Here is a 6,046-nt window from a genome sequence, read left to right on the forward strand (position 1 = left end):
CAGACACCTAGATGAACATGATATGTTGGGGCAGAGTCAAGACCGCTTTTGTCAAAGCTCGAGGTGGAGGGTCCCGGTCAGCCCCGGCGAGAAAGCTGGACTCAAGGAAGACCACAAGAGGCCCAAGGCAGCGAAGAGGCGGGGAGCCTGTTGGGGCTGCCATGAACCAGGCCACATTAAGAGGCACAGCCCTCTCACGGGAAGAGAGGGGCCGCAGAAGGAGGTGCCTGGGGGCCTGGAAGGGTCAAAAATGAACAGGGTCGATGCCGCAGTGATAATGGCACATTGGCCGTCAGGCCACCACCGGGAGGGGGTGGAGGCAGTGACGGGGACGGAGGGGACCCAGCGGGAGGTCGGGACCCAGACCATCACCGGGCAGGTCTCAGACAAGGGAACCGGAACAGAGTGGGCCCAGCAAGAGGCCGGGACCTGGGTGATCATGGAGCAGGCCACAAAATGGACCCAGACCCTAAAGGTGGAGGGTCTGGGGGATGCTGACCTGCGTGCGAAGCTGGAGGCAGTGGAGCAGGCCCACCGAAAGGCGGAGACAAACCCCCGGGAAATGGCCAAAGGATGGGAGGCGGCAGAAAAGAAGCAGGCTGCCCTGGAGGTACAGCTTCGGGGAGCCCAAGGGAGGAGTCCCCCCCTCCAGGGGTGGGGATTTTGAGGGGAGGGGTGTAGTGGGGCAGTTACCCCGCTCCTGGGGGAAAAGGTAGGCTGATTGGGGAAGCGGCCACAGCTGTGTCCACACCCAATCAGGCCACAGCTGGCCCTGATATAAGGGTTCAGGGAGGAACTGGGTCAGTCTCATTCCAGCTTTGGAGTGAGAAGGACCTGGCTGCCCGGGCGCTCAGGGTACCTGAAGCAGAGCGGTACTCAAAGTGTCACAGCTAAATACAAGGTGGAACTGATTATTCAGCATAAATAATTAACATATTCTAAGGGACTAGTCAAGGTGAAGTGGCCCATTAACACCTCCGCGATCACAGGACAAAAAAGGGGGGAAGGTGGTTAGTGGATTACAGATTGTTGTAATAAGATGTAAATGTCTGTATTAAGATCAGGTTTCAGAGTAACAGCCATGTTAGTCTGTACTCGCAAAAAGAAAAGGAGTACTTGTGGCACCTTAGAGACTAACCAGTTTATTTGAGCATAAGCTTTCGTGAGCTACAGCTCACTTCATCGGATGAAGTGAGCTGTTGCTCACGAAAGCTTATGCTCAAATAAATTGGTTAGTCTCTAAGGTGCCACAAGAACTCCTTTTCTTTTTGTATTAAGATCATGATTTTTCGTGTCTCGCAAAATTATGAATTTAAGCTCCCAAGTTCATCTTTTGAGGATGTTGTGCAGGTTTCCTTTGAGGACAAGGACTGAAAGGTTAGCTATGGAGTGATCAGTCTGTGAAAGTGTTTGCCCATACGTGACACAGTGTTCCTCTCTCTTAACATTTTCCTGCGTGAGTTCATGCAAGAGTGTGGTGACGGTCTGTTTCAGGCTGGAAAGGTCTGACCCCTAGTGGTTATAATGAATGGCTACAGTGCGTGCTGAAATGAACATGGGGAATGTAGGGTAGCAGGACTGAAGGCAGGGTTGGCAGCCTCCTTAGTAAAAGCTAATCAAATTAAATAGTATTACATTATTTCCAGCTGATATGTATATTATCTGTCCGGAGTCTACATGTGGCTACCAAGCTTTGAGATGCTCCTCCAGGGGCATTTGTTGCCCTGGGAGGTGTTGGGCATGACTGAAAAAGGGGGGATTGAGGAGGGTTGGGTGTGTTTGAGGAATATTGGGTGTCCTGGGGCAGGGCACGGGGTGGGGTGTGCCTGAGGAGAGTTATGAGTCCCCCATGGAGTGTGAGGTACACCGGACGGGGTATTGATTCCCTTAGGGAGTAGTGGCTGGCTGTGTTCAAAGGGGTGTTGAGTCTCCTGGGTGTTGGTTGGGGGGCTATTGGGGGAGAGTTGAGGGGGTGGAGTCCTCTGGGGGGTGTTGGCTGTGTCTGATAGGGTATTATGTCCCTGGGGTGGGTCTAGGGTGTCAGGTGTATGAGATGTCTAAGGGGGTGTTGTGTCCCCTGAGGAGAGCAGGTTGTGTCCCCTAGGAAGGGAGGGTACCCAAGGCGGTGTTGTGTCCCCTGGGGAGGGAGGGTTCCTGAGAGGGTGTTGTGTCCCCTAGGAAGGGAGGGTCTCTGAGGGGGGTGCTGATTTCCCTGGGGAGGGTGGTTGGCTGTGTCCCCTTGGGAATGTTCAAGACCCCTTCACGAGGCTGTATGAGCAGGAGTCTGGGCAGGGAGGGGATGGGACTGCTGGGTATGTGGGGTGGAGTCTGAGAAGCCTGTAGAAATCTAGGGAAGGAAGAGTCACCGTCTCCTCACCTCCTTCCCTGTAGCTCTGTTGCTCCTTCAAGCCAGCAAAGGGAGCAGCAAGAGGGGAAGCTGAGAGGCCTGGTCTCCACATTGGCTGCATGCAGCAGCCCACCTGGATGCTTGTAATTCCAGTGCCATTTTTGCTAAACAGGTGCCCTGAATGAGGCCTATTCCTCACATAAGCACCCTCGAGTTCCCAGCTGCTATTCTGGTCTAGGTTATACCTGGCAACAAAGCGGCGAATGAGCGGGACAGCAAGAACCAGGCACCTGGCTAAAAAAATAGATGTCCTTCAGAAAGGCAGTGGTGATCCAGTGGATAGAGTGCTAGATTTGGGTCTGGACCCCTGCGATCTGTTCCCAGCTCTGCCACTGGCCTGCTGTATGATCTTGGACACTTCACTTCTCTGTGTTTTTGCATCCCTTCCTTCACCTTGCCTGATTAGGCTATCAGTGCTACAGAGCAAGGCCCATAGCCTATTATGTGTTTCTACCAAGCCTACCAAAATACAGTCCTGATCCGGACAGGGGCCTTTAAATCAGCGTTGCTAGTTCTAAAGATTTGATTGTGAATCTTGGAATAGTTTGTTTTTTCTTAAAGCTCCCAACTCCTAGAATCAAATGATTATATGAGAATCTTGGCTTTTCCTTAAACAAAAACAAAGCAAAAATCAAGTTTCTAGCCCACGTGGTTGCTTGGAAAGCTTGACAATGTGACCTCAGTGCACCCTACTGTTGCAAACAACCCGGCAGGGAAACAAAAAGAACCCCACGTTTATTATTATTTTTAAACTCATGATTTTTAAGCCAATCAAATGGTTTTGGGGGAGCCAGACACCTTGAACATTTTGGGTTGGCAACACTGCATAATACAAATAATAATCTTGCGCCTGGCGATAAGTCACAAAAGGAAATATTTCTTCACACAACACACAGTCAACCCGTGGAACTCTTTGCCAGAGGAAGTTGTGAAGGCCAAGACTATAACAGGGTTCAAAAAAGAACTAGATAAGTTCATGGAGGACAGGTCCATCAATGGCTATTTGCCAGGATGGGCAGGGATGGTGTACCTAGCCTCTGTTTGCCATAAGCTGGGAATGGGTGACAGGGGATGGATCACTTGATGATGACCTGTTCTGTTCATTCCCTCTGGGGCACCTGGCATTGGCCACTGTTGGAAGACAGGATACTGGGCTAGATGGACCTTTGGTCTGACCCGGTATGACCATTCTTATGATCTTAAGTAGAGCTCAGGGAAAATTTTCAACCAAAACTTTTTTTCTGGTGAAAAACGCAGATTCAGCCACACCGGAAACGTTTTGCAAATTGCCCATTGTTTTGCATGTGATACACTTTTCTTCCAACCACGAACGGAATGGATGTTTGCTGCAATGATGGCACTTCATAAATTCAAATAGCAGCCTCACGTAGGCAAGGGTTCATCTATTCTTAACTTTTCTATTGGTAAATGATACCTGCCATTTGGCCAGGTCAACCAGAACCTGGAGGCTGATTTCGCACAATGAAGCCTTATTGTAAACACCGTGTGGGAGGAATCTTTCCTATGAATTCTCAGCCTCATTTAACTCTGCATTTTTCATGCTTTGTTGGTAGAGGTATAAAGAAGCAGGCCGGGTGCCACAGCGCTATAATAACATCGCCATGCCAAGCAGATTAAATACACCCCACCGTATCCAGCAATTATGAGGCTATAGAACAGTAAGGCCTTGGGGCCATGCTGTGTGTGGTAGAAGAGTCCCTGGATTATTTCCATGTGGCAGCTACAGAAACGGGACTTTGGGAAGGGTCACGTCTAAAGCTAGGTCTTTGTGCACCCAACATCTCTCTGAACCATAATCCACCAATAAGCCACCTGAGAACAGGCCCTTGCCAGTGTCAGGAATGTATCAGCCTTGCCCTGCTCCCGTGGCCTGCAAAGGGAGCAGTTTCTCATTTTCTGGGCTAGACTGAGTCTCTTATGCCACACCCCTGCCTACAGTCACACTGCCCCAGAAGAAGCACTGGGTGGCGGAGTGTATTTCAGGCATTGTCTCTCCTGGAATTGCCTCCTCCCCATGGGGAGTGAACAATCTTTAAGGATAAGTAGATTGCTCTCCAGGGTTGTCCAGCCGTGTGTGGATGGGTCTGGTCCCACCTCCTTTTTGGCCCCTTTCCAGCATCTTGCTCGCCACAGGAGGAAGCAGGAACGTACACGTACAGTGCACCCAGGAACGTACAGTGCACCCAGACACAGGAAGTTGCGCGACCGTCGTTGCGTACAACAAAGTTTTTTTCCATCTCTTGCAAAAAGTTTCGACAAAAACGTTTTCTCCGTTTTTGCCAACATTTTTCTACAAAACTTATTTCAGGAGTTTGTCAAAAAAACTAAAAACACCCAGTATGCAATTTTTGTTTTGGTTTTTGGTTGGCTGGTCGGTGTGTTTTCAGCAACTGAACGCCTACAACTTTCAGCCAGGCACACAAAAACAAGAACTCATCACCTCTCCGGATCAGGCCTATACTGAGTAGTTAACGTGCACATGGGAAAGCTGCTCTCTATTAGAGCTGGGGGAATGACCAATTTTTCAGTTCTGTGGCAATTCTGAAAAATTGGGGCAGGGGGGAAGCATTTTGAGTTGACCCAATAATAAATTTTTTCAAACCTTTTGGTGAATCAAAAAGTTGGGGAGAAACCCTGTGTGGGGTCTGTCTCAGTTGGCTGGAACCAAAATGTTTCATTTAGATTTCAAGCTTTTAAAAATATATCATTTACCATCCTTTATATCACTCTCAGGGCTATAGTTTAGTTTGAGAATAACCGTGCCTAGTTCTTATATAGCCGCTTTTATCTATCCATCTCAGAGTGCTTTACAAAAGCACTTTATCAAGATCCATAGTTTGCAGATGAAGAAACTGAGATTCGCTGAGGTGAAGTGACTTGCCAGCTGGCCAGTGTTAGAGCCAATAATAACACATGTGTCTCCTGAGTCCCAGTCTAGTGCTCCATCCACTATACAACACTGCCTCCCCTAGTCAGTGACTATGAATCCAGTGCTCTAATACTCCAGGGACAAGTGTTGTACCAATAAAATAAAAACCAGCAGGATCTTATTAAAGGGAAAAAGGCAAAATACCACATTTATTGTGAATACAGAAAGAATCATAGTAAGCAGTTAGTTATAGTTATAACATTCCATTCAATCTCAAATTTATTCTCACATTCATTCATACAAACATACACACACACACACACACAGGTTCTGCAAGGTTGTTATCATAGTTACCAGCCTTAGAGTTGCTCATGCCAAGCCACTGGCCAGGTGGTCTGGACATGAGGAGGGAGCAGGGCCTTGTCAGATGCTCATCTGATGCTCCTGGAAGTTGGTTTGCAGAATCAGACCCCAAAGTTCTCACTTTTTAGAGTCTATTTTTATAGGAATTTCTTCCTATGGCAGTCTATGGGAATTGCTTCATCATGCTGTTGCTGAATCAATCAGCAGATAGCACATTCCTGACGGCTCCAAGATGTTATCTTGTTCTTTGGTTCTCCCATTCTTGAGGCTGTTGGGTGGATTCCAGTCTGCCCTCCGGGGGGTCCTCTGGTTATTTCCACTTGACGCCTTCTTCAGCCGATGGACACTGGATTCTTAGGCTGGCACCTCCCTGATCATTCAGTTAT

The sequence above is a fragment of the Lepidochelys olivacea genome (assembly GCF_965140295.1).
Source record: "Lepidochelys olivacea isolate rLepOli2 genome assembly, chromosome: 20".
In the NCBI taxonomy this organism is placed as follows: Eukaryota; Metazoa; Chordata; order Testudines; family Cheloniidae; genus Lepidochelys; species Lepidochelys olivacea.